General features: G+C 43.6%; 1 protein-coding gene across 1 annotated transcript in view; it reads left to right on the forward strand.

The window, feature by feature from the left end:
* Window positions 1-14,390: 14,390 nt before the first annotated feature.
* The window catches only part of LOC121855523 (probable 4-coumarate--CoA ligase 1), an 85,080-nt gene continuing 73,000 nt past the window's right edge, over window positions 14,391-26,470 (forward strand). Inside the window, exon 1 of the mRNA XM_042350500.1 lies at window positions 14,391-14,727. The gene's annotated coding sequence lies outside the window, so the exon portion shown is untranslated. The remainder of the gene's footprint in view (window positions 14,728-26,470) is intronic.

Genomic DNA, 26,470 nt, shown 5'->3' on the forward strand with positions numbered 1-26,470 from the left:
CAATCTGCCAGAAAGTGTTGTGACGGCACCGAGTGTGAGCTCTTTCAAGACCAGACTTGACCAACACTGGAGCGGGTTCAGGTACATTCAGGAGTCGGTGCATGCCCAGTATTTGCCAACAGTGCGTGACAGAGACGTGACCGATCGCCCGGGCGGCTACCGAGCCGAACTTTTGATGAAGAAGATAAATTAAAAGGAAAAGTAATCAGAGACGTGACCGATCGCCCAAGCGGCTAACGAGCCGATCAGTGGCGAAGAGGATAAAAGTAAAAAGTAAAAGTATATCTTGCACTTGTGAGACCTTACTTGCATTACACAGTGTTTTGGCCATATACTACAGAATGGATATCGAATCCCTTGCAGTGTTGTGCTGATTTTACTAGTACATGTTTGTAAACACACTTCATATTATTCATATTATGCTCCATAGTCACTAAAACGTGTAGATATAACTTCGTTATTGAGTCCCCCATCTGATGCGTTCGTTTTCTCCCCGCTTCAGTATGCCTGAACCCTTTTCTTTCCCAGAGACTCTAATATATCTTAATAGCTTGTAGTGTACTGTATGTGGCCAGTTGTCAATTCTCTTTGGTTGTCTATTGTCTCTTTGTATGGGCTCACATACGGACGTACATGTAAGATATCTCACACTCAGGATTGAGGTGGGATAGAAACTCACAATGCGTTTTCTGTATATATATTGTTGTAGAGTGCAGTGCTAAGGAGTTACTAGGTGATGAGCTGTTTGCTCAGAGGTCCTGTTGGGCGAGGAGCTTTCTGAGGAAGCTGGGTGGTGAGGCGCTGGAGAGAGGTCTTGCTGGTCCAGTAGGTCAGAGTAGATGGTCTCCCGATCCGATCCGATGGGATTGAGAGAAGAGAGTCTATTGGCTCAGGGAGGTGGAAGACGGTGTAGGAGGAAGGTAAAGGTTGGGAAGTGGGAAATAAAGAGGGAGATTGATAGCAGGTGGGCTGTCCACCTTGCGGGGACGGGGTTAAGTCTGCCATGCCAACAGTTCATGTCCACTACAGCAAGGGAAGGGAAGCCAAGCTAAGTTAAGCTAAGGTAGATTGTGGTGTTTGGGGAGGGGGGCCCTCCGTGTCCTTTGAGTCTCTTCGTTTTCATTTCGTGTATATTGGTTCTGGTTCTGTGTTGTCATATGTTATGCTCTTTGGCCACCAATTGTGTGTTTTGGTAATGACCTTCCGAGTCGAGTCGATGGGTGAAGTAAAGTATGAAGAGATCTTGATGCTGGTGCGTAGATTAGTGGTGCGGGAAGTGGACTTGAAGAATGATGGTGGAGTTAGGAGGGACTTGGGGTTGGTGGATAGTGCAAGAAGAAAAGCGAGGAAATTGGAAAATAGTAGTAGAATGTTAGGTCTTGGGGCTCAACCCAAGTGCTTCTGTTTTCTCATGTTTGTGTTTCAGCTAATTTTCGTCTTAGGTGTTATATTTATGTCAGGTGTTTGTATGTTTAGCAAATATTGCAATTTTATGCCTTACATTTTCGGGTCTTGTATCCTAGTCAATGGTGGGGAGTCTAGGGCAGGTACTTGAGTTTCTGCTAAGAACATCCCGTCTTTTTATGATCTAATGTTGTAAGTGGTAGGGCTGCCAAGGTTGTCACTGGGGTAACGTTGCATCTTTCAATAGAGTGGAGTTGGTGTGGGTTCTAGGGCTCTTCTTTTACAGCGAGGGAACCACGAGTGTTCTCTTCTTCCGTCTTCTGTCTCTTCCATCCATTCTTTGATTGGTCCTGCCTCTATTTCTTCTAACTTTGTCCATATTCTTTTTGAGTGTTGGTGTAGGTAAACGTTTAGGGGTGCTATTTGCGCTCGTTGGTGTAGTTGACGGTTGGTGACTAAGTTTTTAATTGTCTGCAGTTTCTTTATGTTTGTTTGTTTTATTGCATGTAGGGGAATTGGTGGATATACTGGTCGGGATTGGACAAAGGCTCTATATAACTTTAATTTGTTTTTTGCTGACAGGCTTCTGAAGCGTTTTAATTTAATTACCATGTTTCTGGTTTTTGCAAGTTCTTCGGTGATGAATGTTTTGTAGCCTTTTGTTGTTATCTTCAGCCCTAGGACAGTGCCTTCCATGGCATATGGAATCACTTTGTTGTCTACTATAATGGGGTCTTTTTTCCTTTTAGCGATTGGTATTATTTTGAACTTGTTGGTGTTCGTTTGTATCTTCCACTTTTTTTCGTACTGGTTGATGTTCTCTATTGCGTTGGCAGTATGTTGTACCATTATTGTTGTTGATTTGCCAGGGTATGTGATGATTTGTGTGATATCGTCTGCAAAACTTATGTATTCACTGTAGGGAGCTGGTTCTGGTAGGTCTGCTGTGTATATATTGTACATCGTGGGTGAAAGGACACTGCCTTGGGGTACTCCATTTTTCAGTTTTATGGGTGGTCCTATATAGCTGCCAATTTATATTTGTGCCGTGCGATCGTCTAGGAAGTCATAGACGATTTTTTCTAGTGGTTCTGGAAGATTTAATTGAAGCAGTTTAAATTTTAATCCTAGGTGCCATACTTTATCGAACGCTTTCTTAACGTCTCTTAATACAATGTTAACTTGATTTCTTTCTGTTTTGTTGTTGGCTAACGTTTCCGTGATTATGGCTAGTGCAGTATGTGTTCCCTTTTTTCAGTGAATCCATGTTGTCTGGGGTTTAGTAGTCCGTTTTCGCTCCTGTGTTTTCTCATTCTCTTGTTTATTGCCTTTTCAAATAGTTTTCCTATAACTTCGAGTGGGGAAATCGGTCTGTAGTTAATTACTTGACAGGATGAAACATACCAACCAAAGACTTTTGAGGTGGGCCCTATCACTTAAGCCCTATAACTTGAACATTTCCCATATCCGCGGAAAAGAGAACGTGTTGGCTGATGCACTTTCTCGAGTCTGATTATCTAGAAACTATGTCTGTATGAAAATTATTTCTTTGTTTTATTCTGTCATTGAGTACCTTGTGTTTATATTATGAATTATTTTGCTTCATATTGATTTAAAGTGATTGTGTTAGTTATTACTTTCAATTTGTAACTGTATATCCATTTTCGCTTCCAGTTAGTTGTAAGCTCACTTTTTGGGGGGAGGTGTCATGTGCCTGTAACTCTTAGAAGCAGGCATGTCGTGTGGTATCTGTTTACTCCTCCACTCCACACAAGCTATTAATAACTTGTTATTTTTACTATTATTTTATTATTGTTCTTAGTTACTTAGGTTAATTGTATTTCTATGTCTGTCATTAATATGCATCATTTGTGTTACTCTGTTATGTCAAACCAAGAGTAGTATTAATTAGTTATAAGACTATTTGGCAACTGTCCTAAGTCACGTGAGCTAAGACGCTCCTCATTCATATGCTGTGTGGCCAGACGTGTCCACACCTACTCTAGCCTCAACACTTGCCCAGTACAGAGTGCCTTGTTCAGTCATCTACAAAACCCTAGTGGTATCTGGTAATTAGTGGCACGTTAACTTAGGCCTAGGAAGGGATCCTGGTTGTGATTGCCGTGTATATATTGTAATGTCTGTGTTTAATATAGTTAATGTTAAGTAGTATTCATTTAAATTAACTCCTTAACAGTATATTTTTACCCTTCCGGCATCACTCTTATTTTAATATACAATCACTTATTCCCTTAAATTCCATGGTTGCTAGACAGTACTCCTTTAAGAACATAGATTGAATTATTTAATTATCTTCCCATTTGTGACTCACTTACTCCAACTTATTCTTATTTATTCAAGTACATTCAGTTGAGTCGGTTTTTGTGGGGATAATTATTGCCGTGTTCCTTGTTTGTTACTTTATTTGATGATAACTTGGGGTAGGTTTCACTCCCCAGGTATAAAGAATATTGGGATCACGATAGTGGTCTTTGGCTGGTTTCGGTATGAATATGAGTTTTGCGTTTTTGAATGCATCCATGAAGTATCCACTTGCCAAAGCTGTGTTTAATATTTCAAGGATGCCTTGTGTGCAGTTGTTGGGTAGGTACAGGATCATACTTCTTGTGATTTTTGTAAATCATGGTGGTTTTTCTTTAGTGTGTCTGATGTAGTGTAGCAGTTCTCCTTCTGTAATTGGTTCTGTCAGGTTGAGCCTGGTTTTGACCACCACATGGTATGGGGTTATCCTATGTATCATTTCAGCCATTTCTCTGCAGATATGATTTTCGTGTTCCTCATCAAATTGCTCATTTTCTTCTGATATTTGAAATACTTTTTTCCATTCTCTCCTGTATGCGGATTCTATCTCTTTTTCTTCAAAGAGTTTTTTCCCGTTTTGGTCCTTTATGTATTTTTGTTGGGGTTTGTCGTTTCCTAGAATTTTGTTTACGTTCTGCCCGAAGTTCTTGTCATTTCTTGTGGTATCCAGGTTGTTTATTAATTCGTTACATATCTGTTGGTGTGCTATCAGGCCTTCATCTCTTAACTTTTGTTGTATTTGCCTTAAGTTTCCAATAAGCTCTGTTGTTGGTGGATAGTTTTGTATGTACATCATTATGTTATTGTATTGTACTTGGAGCATTCGCAATTCATGGGATGTCCTGATGTGTGGTAGCGTTCGATATGTTTTGGTTGGTATGTTGTTCTCTGTTGCCTTTTTGATGTTAAGTATAAGGGTATCTGTTTCTTTGTCTATATCTTATAGTATTTTGCCTTGGAGATCTGGAATCATAACTTGTTCTAGTTGCTTCCTGTAGCTTTCCCAGTCTGCTTTTTGCATTTGGAAACGTGGGGTTGTTGAAACTTGGATTGGGCTTGTAGATAGTTTTATTATCATTGGAATGTGGTCACTGGTAGTTAGTGGTCCTTGTTTTATATGGTAATTCAGGAATTCCTTGTTATTGGTGAAAACTTTGTCTGGGGTTGTTGTTTTGTTGATGCCAATGAATGTGGTGAAGTGTGGTCCTGGGTGGATCAGCTTCCCTGTGTTCATTATGGTATGCAGTGCAGTGCCCACCCTGTTCCTGTTTCCGTGGCCGAATATTGGATGTCTTGGGTTCAGATCTCCTATTATATATGTTGGGCAGTTGTAGTTCAATAGTTTTAGCAAGTCTGGGGCCGGTAAGTAGTTCCTTCTTGGCGGTAAATTTCTCCAAGTGTGGTAGTTATTTTGATTCTCAGGAATTCATCCTGGAAATCGTCGATGATTTGATGTTTGAGTCTGTGTTTTACAGCAATGGCCACGCCATCATTTAGTTCTTCTGTTTTATTTCTTTGGTAGGTTGTATATCCAAATATTTATATTTTCTTGGAATTTGAATTGCCGTGACTATTTATTAAAATTATGTCCAGATCAATGCTGAGGTATGCGTATGCTGGCCTGACTCTGTCCTGCCGCCTCCTAGCCGCGTCCGGCCTAGTGCTGACCCCTGGGTTCCCCAGGGGTCAGTACTAGGCCCACTCTTGTTCATAATCTACATAAACGATCTAGATACTGGGATCAGCAGTGACATAAGCAAGTTTGCGGATGACACCAAAATAGGGCGGCAAATTAATTCAGGGCAGGATGCAAATGCATTACAGGAGGATCTAAATAAACTGCAGGGGTGGTCTGAAAAATGGCAAATGAAATTCAACACCAGCAAGTGCAGCATACTTAATATTGGAAGAACAAATACTTATAATGTATACAGCCTTAACAACATCAACCTAGAGAAGTCGACTTGTGAAAGAGACCTAGGGGTACTTGTAAGCCCGGACCTACGGCCTGGAAAACAGTGCGTTAATGTTCGAAATAAGGCAAACAGAGTATTGGGTTTTATATCTAGAAGTGTAAGTAACAAGAGTGCAGAGGTCTTATTTCAACTATATCTTGCGCTAGTCAGGCTGCACCTCGATTATGCGGTTCAGTTCTGGTGCCCCTATTATAGAATGGATATAAATTCACTAGAGTCAGTGCAGCGAAGAATGACAAAAATGATTCCGGGACTTAGAAGCCTTCCATATCAGGATAGGTTAAAGAAACTTAACTTGCATTCCCTAGAAAGACGAAGAGTGCGGGGAGATATGATAAAAGTATTTAAGTGGGTGAAAGGAATCAATAAAGGGGATATAGATAAAGTTCTTATAATATCCGAGCAGGATAGGACTCGGAGCAACGGATTCAAGTTGGATAAGTTTAGGTTTAGGAGGGAGATAGGAAGAAACTGGTTCACAAATAGGGTGGTGGACGAGTGGAACAAGCTTACCAACTTTGTAGTAAGTGCGGGAACTCTGGAAAGTTTCAAAAGGAGGCTAGATAGATTCATGGATGATAGAGAGTGGTAGTAACTCTCGACAGGAGCTGCCATGCACAGGCCAACCGGCCAATTGCAGACTCCTTATTTTCTTATGTTCGTATGTTCTTATGCTGCTGCCTCCAACTTATACTCCCTCACGCACGCGGTGTTTAGCCACTGCACCTATTCTCTCCTCCTAAAATTCACTTCAATCCTCCCTTTATTCTTCCCCTGAACCTCCTTCTCCCCTGTCACTAGCATTTCATGTTCATGTTCATGTGGTAGAAGCGGTACCACTCTTGCCTCGCAAGCAAGATGTCTCGGGTTCGATTCCCGGGCAGGCGGAAGTTGTTTGGACACTCTTCCTAGCCCCCTTGGTCCCTGTTCACCTAGCAGTAAAGTAGGTACCTGTTGTAAATCGAAAGGCTGCAAATTTGTATCCAGGGAAAGTTGTTGGAGCTTCTAAACTTGGAACTGACACAATCCGAGGAGTGGTGACCCGAGGATCACACACCCAACACAGACAAAACCAAATACGTACGCTATGCGCTAACCAAATAAACGCAGTCGTGTACAGCCACGGCACTATCTCCCCCACTACAATTCCCTTCCTAACCTCCTGCTCCTTCCTCTGTCATCTTCCCCGCTCTGCCTTTCGCTACCAACAATTTTTGGAGCTTCTAAACTTGGAAGCTGTACGCGTTCACAGTCAGCAGGCCACTCTCTAACTCTCTCTCACAATGAACGGTTATGAGTTTGACAAGGTGGCGCGGATACGTCCGGATAAGCCGACCTGCCCCAAGAAATTAAACTAATGGGATCGTGGGGGTTACCAAGGTGGAAATACTGAAGCTCCATGGAGACATCAAGATCACCTTCGCCGAGAAGGGTATGCCCGTACAACTCGCGGAGATCCCCGACATCAACGGCATCCCAATAAAAATGATTGCCTACAAATGGGACAACCTGAAGCTGGGAGTAATCTCCCACGCCGAAATTGCCCACGTGGACAAAGCAGAGCTGAGCGAACTCCTCAAGGGACAACTCCAAGTTGTCAAGCTGTCCGACACCACTGCCCTCTCGGCCACCATGCAACCCTACACAAGGAGGCTCAACTGGCGTGGGTAACTGTGCCAGTCAAGCCCTACTGCAGACCGAATCCCTGCTACAAATGCCAGCACTACGGTCACACTGTCAACAAGTATGAGGCGCAGGAGGACATTTGCTCCTTGTGTGGCAGCCCCGGACACCGCTACACCGTTTGCCCCAACACAGTGAAAAAATGCGCTGCCTGTGGCGGCCCACATTCCTCCGCCGATCGGACCTGTCCGAAATGGAAGGAGGAATGCAGGATAGCCAAGGCTCGACTTGACAAGAAACTGAGCTACAAAGAAGCCCTCCTTGCTGTACACGCCCAAGCCAAGAAAAAATTAGAAGAAAAGAAAACCCAAGAAAAGACACACGTCACAAAGAATCAAGAACACCACGAGGCCCCAGGAGCTGAAGCCCACGTGGTCAACCTCACCGTCTCCGACTTCTTCCACACCTACGAAAACCTAAGACACGATGAAGACGAAGAACAGGACCCAAACACGAATGAATGAACACTTCAAGAGAGCAAGAGGAGGAGGAGGGTAAGAAGAAAATCAACTTCAAGCTAACAAGAATACCAAGACAGAAGACCAAAAACCACACCCAATCAAGCCGACCAAGTACTGAGAAACCATTGCCCAACCCAACACGCACCTGACACTTGGCCTGACGCTCACCTGACTCTGTTCTGCCACCTCCCCGCCGCGTCCAGGCGAGTTGCTGCTGCCTCCAACTTAAACCCAAAATAACGCAAGCGGTGTTTAGCCACGGCACCTTTCTCTCCTTCTAAAATTCACTTCAATCCTCCCTTTATCCTTACCCTGAACCTCCTTCCCCTCTATCACTAGCATTTAAGTCAAGGCTGTACGCTGATTGGCTGGTAAGCGTGCTGCAGGAACTCAGTAGGTAGTTCTAGGGGAGAGTATCCACTACAAGCTCATATGATAAGAAGATAAGAACATAAGAATGGAAGAAACTGCAGCGGGCCTATTGGCCCATACTGGGCAGTCCCGTTTGCACCCAACCCCTATTGCTCATATAAGCATCCAACCTATGTTTGAAGCTATTCAGCGTATTCTAGTTAATGATGATATTTGGTAACTTGTTCCATTCATCCACTTCTCTGTTTCCTAACCAGTGTTTACCTATTTCACGCCTAAATCTAAATTTGTCTAATTTAAAACCATTGTTACGAGTTCGCTCCTGGTTGGATAGTTCGAGTATCTTTGTAATGTCCCCTTTGTTTAGCCCTGACTTCCACTTATACACCTCTATCAGGTCGCCCCTCGCTCTACGTCTCTCGAGGAAGTGCAAATTATGATGCTTTAACCTGTCTCTATACTCAAGGTTCCTAATGCCCGGGATTAGTCTTGTCATTCTTCTCTGAATTCTTTCCAATGATTCTATATCCATTCTGTAATACGGTGACCAGAACTGAACTGCGTAATCCAGGTGTGGTCTCACAAGAGCAAGATACAGTTTTAGGATGACCTCGCTAGTCTTGTAACTAACACTCCTTTGTATGAACCCAAGTACTTTATTAGCCTTGTTACGAGCAAAAACACATTGTTTACTTGGCTTAAGGTTCCTACTTATCATTACTCCTAAATCTCTCTCGCAGTCGGATTTCTCTATGGCATCGTTGTTCATCTGGTATCTGGTTTCCCTGTTTACATCTCCTATACTGAGTACTTTACATTTGTCCACGTTGAATTTCATCTGCCATTTTTCAGACCATTCGAAAAATTTGTTTAGATCTTCCTGTAGTTTTGCTGAGTCCTCGTCAGATTTAATAACACGTCCTATTTTAGTGTCATCAGCAAATTTACTTATGTTGCTGTCTATGCCGATATCTATGTCGTTTATGTATATAATAAATAATAATGGTCCAAGTACTGAGCCTTGGGGAACTCCACTTGTGACGTTGCTCCAATGGGACTTAGTGCCGTTAATGCTCACTCGCTGTTTCCTGCCCTGTAACCACTCCCTAATCCATTTAAGGATGTTACCTTTGATGCCATGAGCTTCTACCTTTCTAATTAGTGTTTCGTGGGGGACTCTGTCAAAGGCTTTGCTAAAGTCGAGATATACCACATCATAATTGTGCCCCTCGTCCACCGATTAGAAAACTGATGAAAAGAATGTTAATAGATTAGGTAGACAAGAACGTCCGCTTGTGAAGCCATGCTGGGAATCATTGATCAATCGGTGCTTTTCCAGGTGATTTCGAATAGAGTTTGAAATGATTGCTTCCAGTAATTTGCCTACTATTGATGTTAGACTGATTGGGCGGTAGTTAGAGGATAGTGATCTATCCCACTTCTTGAAAATCGGTATTACATTCGCTATCTTCCAGGATTCTGGTACTACACCTGTTTTTAAGGACAAGTTAAACAGCTTTGCTAAGGGCATACTAAGCTCTTCCTTACATTCCTTTAATACTCTGGCAAATATCTCGTCGGAACCAGGTGACTTATTAGACTTTAGTTTGTCTATTTGCTTACTAACATCGTTACTAATCACTACTATCTCGCTTAATTTGTTTTCTTCACTATCTCTGAATAGAGTCGGTGCCTTGGGTATCATGTTTAAATTTTCGGTGGTGAAAACTGTTGAAAAATATTTATTCAAATTATTGCTCATTTCTCTGTTGTTATTAGTGAGCTCGCCGGTATCTGACCGTATTGGTCCAATATTTTCTCATGTTTTAGTTTGATACATTTGGAAGAATCTTTTGGGGTTTGTCTTCGCCTCCCTTGCTATCCTTACCTCATTATTCCTCTTGGCTTTCGTTATCTCGGTTTTAACCCTACTCGCCAATATCTTATAATAATCCTGGAGGTAAATTTTGCCACGCTTTATCCTTCTACCTTCAGTATAGCCTTCCTTTGGCCAATGATGTTCTTTAAATAATTATTTATCCATTTAGGGTCATTGTTGTCTGATCTGAGTTTTTTGTATGGTATGTTCTGCCTCTGTGCATTCAGTAACTCATTATTTAAATTGACGTGGAACTCGGCAGTCTCAGATGTCGTTATCAGGTCGGAGTCATCTGCCAGGTTCACAGTCAAGCGCGACATCCCCTCTCTCAGCTGCCTCTTTAAACTGTCAAAGTTTGCTCTTCTGAATTCTGGTACTTTAGTGGAATTTTCCTTACGTCTGCCCTGAAAATCTAACTGGAATCGAATTTCTTTGTGATCGCTGTTTGCAAGTTCGTTCCCTACCTCGACATTGCTAATGAGGTTTTCTCTGTTTGACAGAACTAAATCGAGTATATTATTACCCTGTGTGGGTTCGGTTATATGTTGACTTAGGAAACAGTCCTGGATCGTCTCGAGAAAACCCTCTGATTCTCAGTTATCCGTAAGGTCAGTCCAATCTATTTGGCCAAGGTTAAAGTCGTCTACTATACAGACTTTGTTGTGTATGGAAGCCCTGCGCATTTCATCCCAGATAAGTCGCTCATTCACTCTATCAAGATTGGGAGGTCTATATATTACTCCTGTGATTAATTTTTCCCTACCGTCGCTTAGTTCTATCCAAATTGTTTCTGTATTCCGCTCAGTTTTTATTTCCTTATTTATTTCACACTTCAGATTATCCCTAACATAGATTGCTACTCCGCCTCCTTTCCTGGTCTGCCTATCGGTATGGAACAGTTTGTAACCCGCAATTTGGTATTCGACTGGTAACTCACGTGTGTCTAGGTTGATCCATGTTTCAGTGAATGCTATTATATCGATTTTTTCGGTACATACCAAGGCCCTAATATCATCCATTTTGTTTCTCATACTTCTACTGTTCGCGTAGTAGACATTTAAGTTAGTTGTGTTCTGAGTCCTCCCTTTACCGCGTTTAGTTTTAAACTCCCTGTTTAATTTAGTATTGTCATCATTCCTAACACTATTTCCCTGTAATCTTTTACTTTGTTTACCTGCTCCCACTGCCGTTTCCCCCACCCCCATGCCCATATGTTCCCTTAGCAGTTTAAAGACTTCTATATCCTTTGAACTGCCCCCTCTAGAGACCCAGCCAGGGTTGCCACCCCATCTCGAGACAGGTGCACCCCATCCCTAGCATAAAGGTCCCTTCTGCCGTAGAAGTTGTCCCAGTTGTCAATGAATGGGACTGATATTGACTTGCAATATCTGCCAAGACGGTCGTTGACACCAACTGCCCTTGACAACCATTCACTGCCAACTCTCCTTCAAGGCAGGACACTGAGTATGATAGGGATCCCTCCCTTAGACCTAATACGATCTATAGCTGCCTTGAACTTATCAAGAAGCTCCTCGCTCCTACACCAGCCAATATCATTGCCTCCTGCACTGAGGCAGATAATGGGTTTGTTCCCATTACCAGACAAGATATTGTCCATCCTGTCAATTATATCCCCCACCCCAGCTCCTGGCAAACACACCCTCATCCTATTTTTGTTTTTACCACAAAAGGCCCTGTCCATGTACCTTACCTGTGAGTCACCAACAAATAAAGGTTTTTATTCCTTCCTTGTCATCCCTGTCCCTGACTGTACTAACGACCAATTCGTCTATCAATGGACTGAACGAGTTGGTACACTTAGCTGTTGTTGTCGTTGTTGTCGTATCCTTGGTGTACTTCTTCACCACCAACTTGGTCCTCCCACTCTTCACAATCTTCCACTCACTTGAGTTTTCGTCAGACACTGGCTTTCCCTGTCTAGCCTCCCCTTTTAACCTCGCCAGCTCTTCCCTTAATTTTAGGTTCTCCAACGTGGCCCTCTCAATTTCTTCCTTGGCCCTCGCCAATTCTTCCATGGACCACTCCAGTTTGGTCAACAAACTCGCACAACCAAGACAGCACATAGCGCTGGCCATATCTGATAATTATCCCTCAGGAGCTAACCCTGCCGTGACCTTTCCCCTAGTGAGGCCAGAAATTGAAAGTGAATGCATATGTTTTACAATAAGTTAAATATGTCTACATACGGATGAAATATTCAAGATCCCTTGTGAGTGATGTTGAAAGCTTCAACTGTATTTGCTTTTAGTAAAATTGTCAAATAAGTTCAGTGTAGAGTTTGCCAGTCAAACGACGAATCCCTGACATCGTCCTTGGGGCCGCCCCGAGTTTCCAATTCCTACTGAAGTTAGACCATTTGATTCCCAATCATCAGAGAATCTTATGATTGCATTGAAATTAGTGTCAGTTTTGTATTTTAGAAAGTAATTAATCTCCTGAAAGAATATGTCGGTCTCGCATCGCCCTCATCTAATGGCAAGATCTCAATATTCCCTTGTCCAAATTTTGATGAGGTGATAAGAATACCGTTAACAGCTTGTGCGTTTGACGTCAATTTCACTATTGCCTGGCAAGCATGAGCTCTGATTAGATTGTAAACAAATCTCTTAATAAATTGATCTGACCCATGACACTGATTTTCATAGCCAAATGTACAGCAACTGATTTAAAGGAAATTTATGTAAATGCGTGAATTGCCTGCCTTTGATTACCCTGAGTTGCCATTTGCCTCGTATATAACGGCGTGCACGGGAGAGAGTCACTTTTCTGATGCTCTCTTATCGTATCTCAGGTATATTAAGTGAATTTAACTCAATTAAACTTTTATAAATATCAATGTTATCGCCACTGGCTTCAGCTACAGTGCTGGCGTGTGATGCCATTAAATCATTCGATCTGTGACCTCGCCAGATGTAGAAGTGTTTACAGACAAGTCCTGGTTCTGCTGAGTGGACTGTCTTCGACGGGTGGCGGTGGCTGCCCGCTCCTCCATGAGACAGATCGCCCTCTCTAGTGATGCTGTGAAGACCAGCCTTCTGTCCGAGAATTTGTGCTGGGACGATTTACGCATTATTGTTTTCTCTTGGAACACCATACTGATCTGCATTGACCCGCACTTGTAAGTACAGCCTAAGTGATGACATACCCCTTGGTACTGAAATATTGTTGACTAATTACGCCTACTCGTTTCTGCCTAACCTGGAGTAATAAGACAATGCAGAGTGAAGCGAAGCTAAGATTAATAGAGTGATGAACTTTGTGTTATGTCAGTATGTTTAATAAATTGTAATTAAGAAAAAATTGTATGAGACTAACTAATTATGTATCAGATGGATCACCTTGTAATATTAGGAACGCCTTCTCCTCTGCAGGTTTTGACCACATCAATAAATATTGAATGCGTCAAAAGACGGGTTTCAATCATTTCCTTCGACTTGTCCGTAACCTGAACTTCCTTAATTAAGGCGTTTACAATCAATGTTCATGTTTTGACATAGCTGAAAGTGCTCATGTACCAAGTAAGTATTAACGTAACTTAAACATTGTCTGTGCCAGACATATGTGATTATTTGTAAATAAGTTTAGACTTTTCTTTCTGGCGCTCTCTCATCGTATCTCAGGCACTGTATCTGTTGTTGTCACTACCGAGGATCGGTAACCGCCTGCAACCAAGATGTCCACTAAAGAATGTTTTCAATATGGCGAGATATGAATCCGAGTACAGGTGCGCCCTGGGAAAACTTACTCACGGTTTCCTGTCCTGTAACCACGCCCTAATCCATTTTAGAATATCTCCTCCAATGCCATGAGCCTCCACTTTTCGTATTAGTCTTTCGTGGGGGACTCTGTCGAAGACTTTGCTCAAGTCGAGGTACACCACATCATATTAATAGATTTCAGCAATAAACTACATAAAATAATATTAACTTCCATTACATTCGTCAATATTCCTTGCCAAGGAATATTGATTACATGCTTCAACCAACGTACCGGTTTGGCGTTTGGACGCACATCTAAACGACTTATGGCTTACAAGACACTGTAAATTTACCACTTCATATTCCCCGAGTGAAGAAGGAAGAAGTGCCTCATTTATTCATTAACAAAGTAAATGGTGCGTAATAACATGTGTTTACACAATTTACACTGGATTTATATTTATTCAGTGTTTTGAGTAACTGTAATCTAGCGGATTTCTAACGAATATTATAGGTCAGTAAAGCGGGTGTCTTCTGACATATTTGGCAACTCAATGGACTTAGGAGTCAGGCAGCCTGCAGGCCAGGCTCAGTCAGTGACGGAGTACAACGCTCGTGTGGTCAGTGTTTACACAATAGCCGCGGTGATGAGTACTTTTCGCCTCGCTTCTCGGTTACTCAGTCAGGTTGTGGGTTCATTCCAGGTTTCAGGTCTTCATCAAGGTCCTCTTCAAGCTAAAGGTCCTTTCAGAGTACAAGGAGTGAATAGTGACGTTCGCAGATACACGTCCAGCTTACAGGAAGAATCAGGGATAATGAAGTCTCCGTTCAGTGATGTGGATATACCTGATGTCTCGTACTGCAAATATATATTTGACGCTCAAGAATCTTTCGCTGGAAGAACTGCTCTTGTAAGTATAGAGTTCTTAACAACCACATGTACAATATTTATTTATTAATGAATGACGTACAGTAGATGTTAAGGTATTGTTATAGTTTCTGCCATCCAGCGAAATTTTGGATTTTAAGTTACCAAACCGTCCGAGAGAGATTTTGGTTAGATTTGGTTGAAATTATGTTTTTCCTATGGTTTTTGATGCGTTTTGAACGATTATGACCGATTTCCAAAGGTTCATTATGCACTGTACATAGACAGTACAGGTATACCAATAGTGGTCACCAGTCAGTCCAAATAACCCCAAAAATCGTATTTTAATTGTGGTGTCTGGATTTATCTTGAGTGTGTTACTGTAATAGGAAATCTTTTAAGTTTTGCGACGGTGAAAGCCACTGTGTAAATAATGTTAAAATATGGGTTGTGTTTGTACCTGTCAGTATGTCACAGCTAGGTGACTATATGTGGTCTGTCACTGTGTGTCACAGCTAGGTGTGGTTTGTCAGTGAGTGAATTTAATTTTAATTTTTAATTTTGTTGTGGCCTGCAGCTAGTTTATTGTGCACCCTATACTCATCCTGTGAGCGGTAGCGCAAATAGAATTACAGAGTGTAGGCCACAAAGGGTGTTTACCAGACCCAGTGATTTTGATATAAAATTGAGTGTTAGAGTATTTCCTGTACATTGTTTGTTTAAGTCGGTACATAAAATTTTGATAAGGTAGGCTACTAGATGCCAGGTGTGGATACAGCCCTAGTATATCAGCTATCTTGTCATCAGAGATAAAGTGTTGTGCCATTGCATACACAGTGTGCTTGGATCTATCCCAATAAGACTCTATTTTTTCACTTTCTAAGACGTAATGTTTGAGTGTGTGACCATGTCCAAGCAGTGTTGTCTTGGACAGTGGTGTAATGGTCAGCATGCTCGCCTCGCAAGCGAACGGACCCAGGTTCGATCTCCTGGCAGGGTGAAACTATAGGGCCAATTGCAAGAACGGTTATAGGGTGTACGGCGCCATTTGCGATGACCTTCTTGCCCTGGTCTTTTTTCAGCAATATCACCTTTAACACATGGAATTCTGTACTTTTCGAAAATTTGAAGGATTCTCGAAACAAGTTTCCTGGTGGGAATTATTAGCTAGTGCTGTACTCAAAATATCGAAACTTCGAGATCTCTCCAGAGCTTCAAAAGGGTGGTATAACTGAAACAAGATCAGGGCAAGAAGGTTATCGTAAATGGCGTCGTACACCCCACGACTGTTCTTGCAATTGACCGTTGGAGCGAGTTTCTTACGCCATTTGCCTCTGTCTACCCAGCAGTAATTGGGATCCTGGATGTTCATCGATTCTCGGATCGTGTTCCGGGGTAATGGTTAGCCAGTGCAGTTGGCGAGTTGTCCAGTCTTCTCGGACTATTCCTTGACACTGGGTCATGCAGCTCGTTAACTCAGGGTGCGGTTGTTATGGTGGCGACAGCTTCAACACCTTAAACAAATTCACGCCTAGGTGGCCCTAGGGCCGGCCATCCTCGTTACACGAGGGGCAAACATTATACTGTATATCATAACACTGTCGGGCACTAAGTTCCCTATGCCGGCGAGAAAGTGGGATTGAAAGTCAGTTGCTCACTGTCTTGGTTGAACGTTTAAAAGACCTTAAGGGCAGTTCACTCTCAAGAACAGAGAAAAGAAGGGGTTATAACCGGAGTCTGATGTGAAAATGGTGCATAAGAAGATATGTCTATCTTAGTGACACATTGATTAGCGATCACTAGGATTTACCAGATTACCTAAAAGGGTCTGATTAATATACGACAACGAAGCTGGTAGAATATCAGTATTTGGTAGCGTGGTACTGGGCAGTGAGAGGAGGAGGATGGTGACTCCAACAGGTTGTGGCGTCGGTAACTTGACAGGGCTAGAAGGCTGCCTGGCCGTTTATCGGCTTCGCATCAACAGGACACAAAAGTGTTGATAGTACCCTATTGTGATGTTTAAATGAGGGTTTAGTGTGTTCCAGTTGAGTCCCTGTAGACCTCCCGCCTGGGATGGCAGGAATCAATACCGCAAGACCCCTTGGGACCGAGAAATCTCCGATTAATCCGAAGCTCGCTCCCTCCACTGTGCCAGTCGCCGAAGAGATCATGAGTGAGGTGCCGTCTGATTCCTGATATATGCTACAGACTTTGAATTGATTCAAAATGTCCAAAGGAGGGCCACTAGAGTGGTACCTACAGTTTGGCCCCTCATTTATAATTCAGGCCGGCAAGGTGTGACAAATACAAGTATAAATACCTCAGAGGATTACTCAGTTGGGTGTTCACACTCATCATTAGTAGATGAGGGGCGGGCAGAAAACTGCTAGTGCAAACTTTGTTGGAGTGAAAGTTATGACTTGGAACAACTGCCAGAGAGTGATGTGACGGCACCGAATGTGAGCTCATTCAAGACCACATATGACCAACACTGAAGCAGGTACAGATACATTCTGGAGTCAGTACTTACCAACACTGCGTAACAAAGATGTGACTGACCAACTGGGAGATTAGTGGCGAAGAGGATAATGCAAAGTAATAACATTGAGGAGGTCTGTTCACTCTCACATCGACACATCATCAGTGGCAACCAATGTAGGGATGTTGTCTTCGTGGCTAATCCTAAGGACAGAACTTATCACATTGTTTCTCGCGAAGTACTTGAAATTGCGCTCGTCACGTTATCGAGCTGGAAGATATTTAGGTTAGGTTAGGTTTCTCGAGAATCATTCACCTCTTTGACCATCTCGAGAGACAACGTGATGAGATATATCCACCTCGGCCTACTGTCATCATTCTATCCTTAAATAATATAAATATCATAGGGGACACGACACTACCTTGCCCTACGCCACAGTTAACAGTGAACCACACATATTAGCCTTCGTATGAGACCGTATCCCGAATGATATTGAGGGGGGCAGGTTAAGTAAATATTAGGTTAGCATTAGGTTAACGTAGATTATTTAAAGTTAGATTAATCTAGGTTAGGTTCACATTAGAGCGGTTAACTTTAAGGTGAAACAAGTTAGGTTAGGTTTGGTTAGACGAGCAAAATTTCCCGGCTTCGTTGGGGTTAGGTTAGACAGACACACACGCTCCTCTCCAGATGCTTGTGGCTGCTGTATTTGACCTGTATATGTTTTTAATTGATAACAGACACGAGTGTTTACTGACCTTGTTACCTTACCACCCTAGTTGTCTGAGTGCAGTAATAACTTGTAGAAGGTGGGTGGTGATACACAGGTAGTGGGTGGTGGTACACAGGTAGTGGTGGGTGGTACACAGGTAGTGGGTGGTGGTACACAGGTAGTGGTGGGTGGTGATACAGGTAGTGGGTGGTGGTACACAGGTAGTGGTGGTGGTACACAGGTAGTGGGTGGTGGTACACACAGGTAGTGGGTGTAGAAGGTGGGTGGTGGCACACAGGTAGTGGTGGTGGTGATACACAGTGATAGTGGGTGGTGATACACAGGTGGTGGGTGGTGATGCACAGGTAGTGGGTGGTGGTACACAGGTAGTGGGTGTAGAAGGTGGGTGGTGGTACACAGGTAGTGGTGGGTGGTGATACACAGGTAGTGGGTGGTGGTACACAGGTAGTGGGTGTAGAAGGTGGGTGATGGTACACAAGTAGTGGTGGGTGGTGATACACAGGTAGTGGGTGGTGATACACAGGTAGTGGTGGGTGGTACACAGGTAGTGGGTGTAGAAGGTGGGTGATGGTACACAAGTAGTGGTGGGTGGTGATACACAGGTAGTGGTGGGTGGTGATACACAGGTAGTGGGTGGTGGTACACAGATAGTGGGTGTAGAAGGTGGGTGATGGTACACAAGTAGTGGTGGGTGGTGATATACAGGTAGTGGGTGGTTATGCACAGGTGGTGGGTAAGGTGGGTGGTGATACACAGGTAGTGGGTGGTGATACTTGGTGGGTGGTGGTACACAGGTAGTGGGTGGTGGCACAGGTAGTGGGTGTGGGTGATGGTACACAAGTAGTGGTGGGTGGTGATATACAGGTAGTGGTGTACACAGGTAGTGGTGGGTGGTACACAGGTAGTGGGTGTAGGTGGGTGATGGGTAGTGGTGGGTGGTGATATACAGGTAGGTGGTGGTGCACAGGTAGTGGTGGGTGGTACACAGGTAGTGGGTTAAGGGTGGGTGATGGTACACAAGTAGTGGTGGGTGGTGATATACAGGTAGTGGGTGGTGATACACAGGTAGTGGTGGGTGGTACACAGGTAGTGGGTGCTAATACACAGGTAGTGGGGTGGTGATACACAGGTAGTGGGTGGTGACACACAGGTAGTGGTGGTGATACACAGGTAGTGGGTGGTGGGTACACAGGTAGTGGTGGGTGGTGATATACAGGTAGTGGGTGGTGGTACACAGGTGGTGGGTGCTAATACACAGGTAGTGGGTGGTGATACACAGGTAGTGGGTGGTGTAGTGGGTGGTGGTACACAGGTAGGTGGTGGGTGGTGATACACAGGTAGTGGTGGGTGGTACAGGTAGTGGGTGCTACACAGGTAGTGGTGGTGATACACAGGTAGTGGGTGGTGATACACAGTGTGGGTGGTGATACATAGGTAGTGGGTGGTGATACACAGGTAGTGGGTGGTAATACACAGGTAGTGGGTGGTGGTACACAGGTAGTGGGTGGTGGTACATAGGTAGTGGGTGTAGAAGGTGGGTGGTGGCACACAGGTAGTGGTGTGTACACAGGTGTGGGTGGTGATATACAGGTAGTGGGTGTAGAAGGTGGGTGGTGGTACACAGGACTGGTGGTGATACACAGGTAGTGGGTGGTGATATACAGGTAGTGGGTGTAGAAGGTGGGTGGTGGTACACTGGTAGTGGTGGGTGGTGATACACAGGTAGTGGGTGGTGATACACAGGTAGTGGGTGGTGATACACAGGTAGTGGGTGGTGATACACAGGTAGCGGGTGGTGATATACAGGTAGTGGGTGTAGAAGGTGGGTGGTGATACACAGGTAGTGGGTGGTGATACACAGGTGGTGGGTGGTGATACACAGGTAGTGGGTGGTGATATACAGGTAGTGGGTGTAAGTGAGTTATTATATATGAACATAAGAACATAAGAAAATAAGGAGTCTGCAATAGGCCGGTTGGCCTGTGCATGGCAGCTCCTGTCGAGAGTTACTACCACTCTCTATTATCCATGAATCTATCTAGCCTCCTTTTGAAACTTTCCAGAGTTCCCGCACTTACTACAAAGTTGCTAAGCTTGTTCCACTCGTCCACCACCCTATTTGTGAACCAGTTTCTTCCTATCTCCCTCCTAAACCTAAACTTATCCAACTTGAATCCGTTGCTCCGAGTCCTATCCTGCTCGGATATTATAAGAACTTTATCTATATCCCCTTTATTGATTCCTTTCACCCACTTAAATACTTCTATCATATCTCCCCGCACTCTTTGTCTTTCTAGGGAATGCAAGTTAAGTTTCTTTAACCTATCCTGATATGGAAGGTTTCTAAGTCCCGGAATCATTTTTGTCATTCTTCGCTGCACCGACTCTAGTGAATTTATATCCATTCTATAATAGGGGCACCAGAACTGAACCGCATAATCGAGGTGCGGCCTGACTAGCGCAAGATATAGTTGCAATAAGACCTCTGCACTCTTGTTACTTACACTTCTAGATATAAAACCCAATACTCTGTTTGCCTTATTTCGAACATTAACGCACTGTTTTCTAGGCCGTAGGTCCGGGCTTACAAGTACCCCTAGGTCTCTTTCACAAGTCGACTTCTCTAGGTTGATGTTGTTAAGGCTGTATACATTATAAGTATTTGTTCTTCCAATATTAAGTACGCTGCACTTGCTGGTGTTGAATTTCATTTGCCATTTTTCAGACCACCCTTGCAGTTTATTTAGATCCTCCTGTAATGCATTTGCATCCTGCCCTGAATTAATTTGCCGCCCTATTTTGGTGTCATCCGCAAACTTGCTTATGTCACTGCTGATCCCAGTATCTAGATCGTTTATGTAGATTATGAACAAGAGTGGGCCTAGTACTGACCCCTGGGGAACCCCACTGGTTACACGGCCCCACTCAGATTTAACACCATCTACGCTGACCCTCTGCGTTCTATCAGTGAGCCATGATTTTATCCAATTTAAAACTTTCCCCTCGATACCATGAGCCTTAATTTTTCAGAAGCCTCTGATGCGGTACTCTGTCAAATGCTTTGCTAAAGTCTAAGTAAATAACATCGTAATTTTCGTCATTATCTACTACCTCGAAGACTTTCCTAAAAACGTCAGCAGATTTGTTAGACAAGATTTTCCCTTTGTAAACCCATGTTGAGAGTCGTAGATTAATTTGCTTTTCTCTAAATGCGATCGGATGCTATTGCTATAATTGATTCAAGAAATTTCCCCACTACTGACGTCAAACTGATCGGCCGGTAATTGACGCTGATGCTCTCTCCCTTTTGAATATGGGTACTACATTTGCCTGTTTCCACAAGTCTGGCACAACTCCTGTCTAATGATTTTGTAAATAAATTTACGAGGGTCCGCTAATCTGTTCCCTACACTCTTTCAAGACTCGAGGGAAAATTTCATCCGGCCCTGGGGATTTTGTCTTCTTTAGTTTATTTATCTTCTAAAGAACATCCTCTTTTCTGATGGTGATATTCTTTAATTTCTCTTCTTCCTTTCCCTTAAATATCAGTTCCACCTCCGGAATTTCATCGCAAATTTCTTCTGTGAAAACTGATAAGAAGTAGCTGTTCAATGCTTTGCTTATTTCTCCACTGCCATTTATCACTTCTCCCCTCCCTGACTTTAAAGGCCCAACTTTGTCCTATATACCTGGAAAAATCCCTTGGGATTCGCCTTGGATTCTCTTGCTATTTTGATTTCATAGTCTCTCTTTGCTTTCCTTACATTTTTCTTAACGTTCCTAGATAGTTCATTATACCTGTTTCTGAGCTGCTCCTCCCCTCCCTTTAATTTCTTATATATTCCTTTCTTTATTCCTATGTCATGTTTAAGTTTTCATCCACTGGCCTGGCTCCTGACCTAATATTTCGTTCAGCCATGCAGCATAGTCATGATCAATTGTTGTGTCATCTATGACCTCACCCCTTCCTACTGGGAACTGACGTGACTGTTCCCAGGTGACCTCACCTAGGTACCTTCTTAACCCCTGATAATCCGCCAACCGAAAGTTTGGGATTCTGACCATATTGTCATTGTTTTTCGTTTCCCAATTTAGGGTGAACCTGATTTCTCTGTGATCACTGTTACCTAGTTCTTTCCCTACTGTGATATCTCTGATAATATTTTCTTTATTTGTTAATACTAGGTCTAATATATTGTCACCTCTAGTAGGTTCTGTAATTAGTTGTTTCAAAAATTGTCCTGTACTGCGTCTAGGAAGTCTTCAGATTCATAGTCGCCTACAATGTTGTCCCAGTCAATATTTCTGAAGTTGAAATCCCCCATAATGCATAGGTTGTTATATTTTGCTGCCCTACTCATTTCCTGCCATATGGGCTGAGCTGCTTCTTTGCCAAGACTTGGGGGCCTGTAAATCACTCCCATAATTAGTTTTTCTCTTCCTTCCGTGATTTCTACCCACACAGACTCGGTTCCTATTTCACCCTTTATTGAATTATTAGCACAACATTTTAATGTATCCTTGACGAAGAGTGCGACCCCTCCCCCCTTCCTACCTTCCCTGTCCTTGTGAAAAAAGTTGTACCCTTCTATGTGGTACTCTGATAAAAATATTTTGCTCGTCAGATTCATCCAAGTTTCGGTGATTGTTATGACGTCTACATTCTCGGTACATACAACCGCTCTCAGCAAGTCTATTTTATTTCTAACGCTCCTACTGTTTGTATAGTATACATTTAAACCTACTCTTCCCTGGTCCTGTTTTACCCCTTGTCCTGAGCAACTAATTTTACTTCCCAGGACCTGCTTGTTTTTTGACTCCCACTTTCCCCGACCCCTCTCTACTGGCGAAACCCCCCCTTCGGAGTGACAATTTCACGCTCCAGGGATGCAGACAACGTCTTTACCCCTTCACGAGACAAGTGTACTCCGTCGCGACAGTAAAGGTAGTCGTTGCCATAGAATCGTTGCCAGTTATCAATGAATGCCCAACCATTGTTTGCACAATGTTTTCCAGTCGGCAATTTATAGCAATTGCCCTGGACAGCCATTCACGACCAACCCCTCTTCTAGGCAAGACACCACATACTATCGGGATCCCTCCCCTATCTCTAATCTTCCCCAGCGCCTCCCTATACCTCTTGAAAAGTTCCTCACTCCTAACCTTACCTATGTCGTTTCCTCCCACACTAAGACACACTACTGGATTGGTACCCTCCCCTGACAAAACCCTGTCTAACCTCTCGGCTACATGCCCTATCCCAGCCCCAGGAAAACACACCCTAGTCCTACGTTTCCTATCTCTCGCACAAAAAGCCCTATCCATAAACCTCACCTGGCTGTCCCCAACTACCACGACCTTACCTGTGGGCAGGATTTGTACAACTGCCCTTTCCTCTCCTTGATCCATACCGTCTTGCCTCTTCTCTTCCTCACCAGCTTCCTGCAGCACCTAGTAAGGGTTACTACACTCCACACCCTGGTCAGCTTTCCTGAGCCTGACCCTAGTCCCCTTGGAGACAACCACTCTCCACGCCTGCTCCTCCTTCGCAGGTGTCCTGCGAGGCAGGACACCTACCTGAAGGAGTTCCGTCCTGAGGGCTTCATTTTCCCCCTTTAGAGTGTCAACCTCACTCCTCAACTGCCTCAGCTGCCTTAACAGAGTGGCAAGGAGGTCGTCTTTCCCCACACTCCCCTCCTCTTCCCCCACGACACAACGATCCAAAGCGGCCATTTTCCTTGGTCTCTAACGGGAGCACGATCGGACACGACCTTCTCCAAGCTGGATCAGAGGTCAACTGGTGTGTAGCTGCGTCGTTATACACACACTTGAATGTAAAGAGATTGCACATCCGCCAGGTGAGTGGAGGGTCTTAATTAATTCCCAGTGACATGTCGCATGACATGTCAGTAGAGGCCACTGAGAGGTTGTGAGGCAGTTCATGACGCAAGACATGTCAGTAGAGGCCACTGAACTGTACACTCAGCTCAGTGGTCGAGGGATCAGTTTACTGTACACTCAGCTCAGTGGTCGAGGGATCAGTTTACTGTACACTCAGCTCAGTTGTCGAGGGATCAGTTTACTGTACACGCAGCTCAGTGGTCGAGGGATCAGTTTACTGTACACTCAGCTCAGTTGTCGAGGGATCAGTTTACTGTACACTCAGCTCAGTTGTCGAGGGAACAGTTTACTGTACACTCAGCTCAGTGGTCGAGGGATCAGTTTACTGTACACTCAGGTCAGTGGTCGAGGGATCAGTTTACTGTACACTCAGCTCAGTGGTCGAGGGATCAGTTTACTGTACACTCAGCTCAGTTGTCGAGGGAACAGTAGGGGTCGAGGGATCAGTTTACTCTACACTCAGCTCAGTGGTTGAGGGATCAGATTACTGTACACTCAGCTCAGTTGTCGAGGGATCAGTTTACTGTACACTCAGCTCAGTGGTCGAGGGATCAGATTACTGTACACTCAGCTCAGTTGTCGAGGGATCAGTTTACTGTACACTCAGCTCAGTGGTCGAGGGATCATTTTACTGTACACTCAGCTCAGTGGTCGAGGGATCAGTTTACTGTACACTCAGCTCAGTGGTCGAGGGATCAGTTTACTGTACACTCAGCTCAGTGGTCGAGGGATCAGTTTATTCTACACTCAGCTCAGTGGTCGAGGGATCAGTTTACTGTACACTCAGCTCAGTGGTCGAGGGATCAGTTTACTCACACGCATTGGTGTTTTATATACTACACTTGTACTGTGCCTGTGTTAATATACAGTGTTGACATCACACCCTCGAGACACGCTACCATTTCCTCTCGCTAATATACTCTACTACTATAACCTCCTAGCTTACCTCTTCATGTGAGATTTTGTCTCATTACACAATGGTCAAGGAACAAGCAACATTGATCAAGGAACAAGTAACATTGGTCAAGGAACGAGTTACAATGGTCCAAGAACAATTAACATTGGTCATGGAACAAGTAACATTGGTCAAGGAACGAGTTACAATGGTCCAAGAACAAGTAACATTGGGTAAGCAACAAGTAACATTGATCAAGGAACGAGTTACAATGGTCCAAGAACCAGACTCAATGGTCTAAGAACAAGTAACAATGTCAAAGTAACAATGGTCAAGGAACAAGTAACATTGGTCAAGGAACAAGTAACAATGTCAAAGTAACAATGGTCAAGGAACAAGTAACATTGGTCAAGGAACAAGTAACATTGGTTAAGGAACAAGTAACATTGGTTAAGGAACAGTTGCAATGGTCCAAGAACAATTAAAATTGGTCATGGAACAAGTAACATTGGTCAAGGAACGAGTTACAGTGGTCCAAGAACAATTAACGTTGGTCATGGAACAAGTAACATTGGTCAAGGAACAAGTAACAGAGGGCAGCACCTGCAGTATAAGTACAGTTGATGGTGGTGTTAACAGCGCCGATGGCCGCCACGCCGAAGAAGGTGACGGCAAATTCCGGGCAGTTTGGAGACACAATGGCCACCACGTCCCTGTGACCCAGGTCAAGGCGGGTCAGAGCACTACCCAGGCACATACTCAGCTCACGGAACTCAGCGAAGGTGTAACTCACACCTGTGATACCGTCAACCTGTAAATAGATAAAACCGTTTCCTACACAATCTTGCTGGAAGTAGAAATATCCACAAATACCTGTTAAATTTTCAACTTACATGCTGTGTACAAAGTGATCTTTTGACAAGACAATTTGTAGAGTGTGACAGTAAGTGGTAAGAGAACAAGGAATGTTAATTAGGACTGGGGCTTATTAGTTAAGTTTCTCACAATAACTCCAAGGAATTTATTATTTTGTTCGCATTTGAGGACTGAATTTCCAAGGTACAGGGGGTCCATGTCTGGGGGCAAGTTTTTCCTTCTGTGAAAGATCGTGTAGTGGGTTTTCTCAAGGTTTAAGGTCAGTTTATTACTTATTACCCAGGTCCTGACTTTAGTTAATTCAGTGTTCATAGTTCTCATCAAGGAATGGAGGTCTGAGTTGCTGCCATAGAGATTACTATAGTCTGCAAATATGTTGTATTTTATGAGTGTGCTGGCGTGGACTATGTCGTTTATGTACAACAAAAACAGTACTGGACCGAGAATGGAACCTTGGGGGACGCCATACAAGATTGGCGAGGAGTCAGATTGGTGATTATTATAGCAGACATACTGCATCCTGTTGGACAGATATGAGGTAAACTAATTGTGGGACAGGCCCCTAACGCTGTAATGTTCAAGCTTTCAAATGAGGATGGTATGGTCGACAGTATCGAAGGCTTTAGAGAGGTCCAAGAATATACCGACTGTGAACTGACTGTCATCAAAGGAACTTAAGATGTCATTAGTAAAGGATAGCAGAGCACTCTCAGTCGACCTTCTAGCTCTAAATCCAAACTGGGAGTCTGTAAAGATGTTATTGGCATTGCAGAAGGAATTTAGTCTATTACATGCTAGCTTTTCCAGTATCTTACTCAAGGCTGGGAGGGCTGATATGGGGCGGTAATTCTTGAAGAGACCTTTGTCCCAAGATTTTTTATATGCTGGGTGAACTTTAG

Source organism: Homarus americanus, unplaced genomic scaffold, assembly GCF_018991925.1.
Source record: "Homarus americanus isolate GMGI-L3 unplaced genomic scaffold, GMGI_Hamer_2.0 scaffold48406, whole genome shotgun sequence".
In the NCBI taxonomy this organism is placed as follows: Eukaryota; Metazoa; Arthropoda; class Malacostraca; order Decapoda; family Nephropidae; genus Homarus; species Homarus americanus.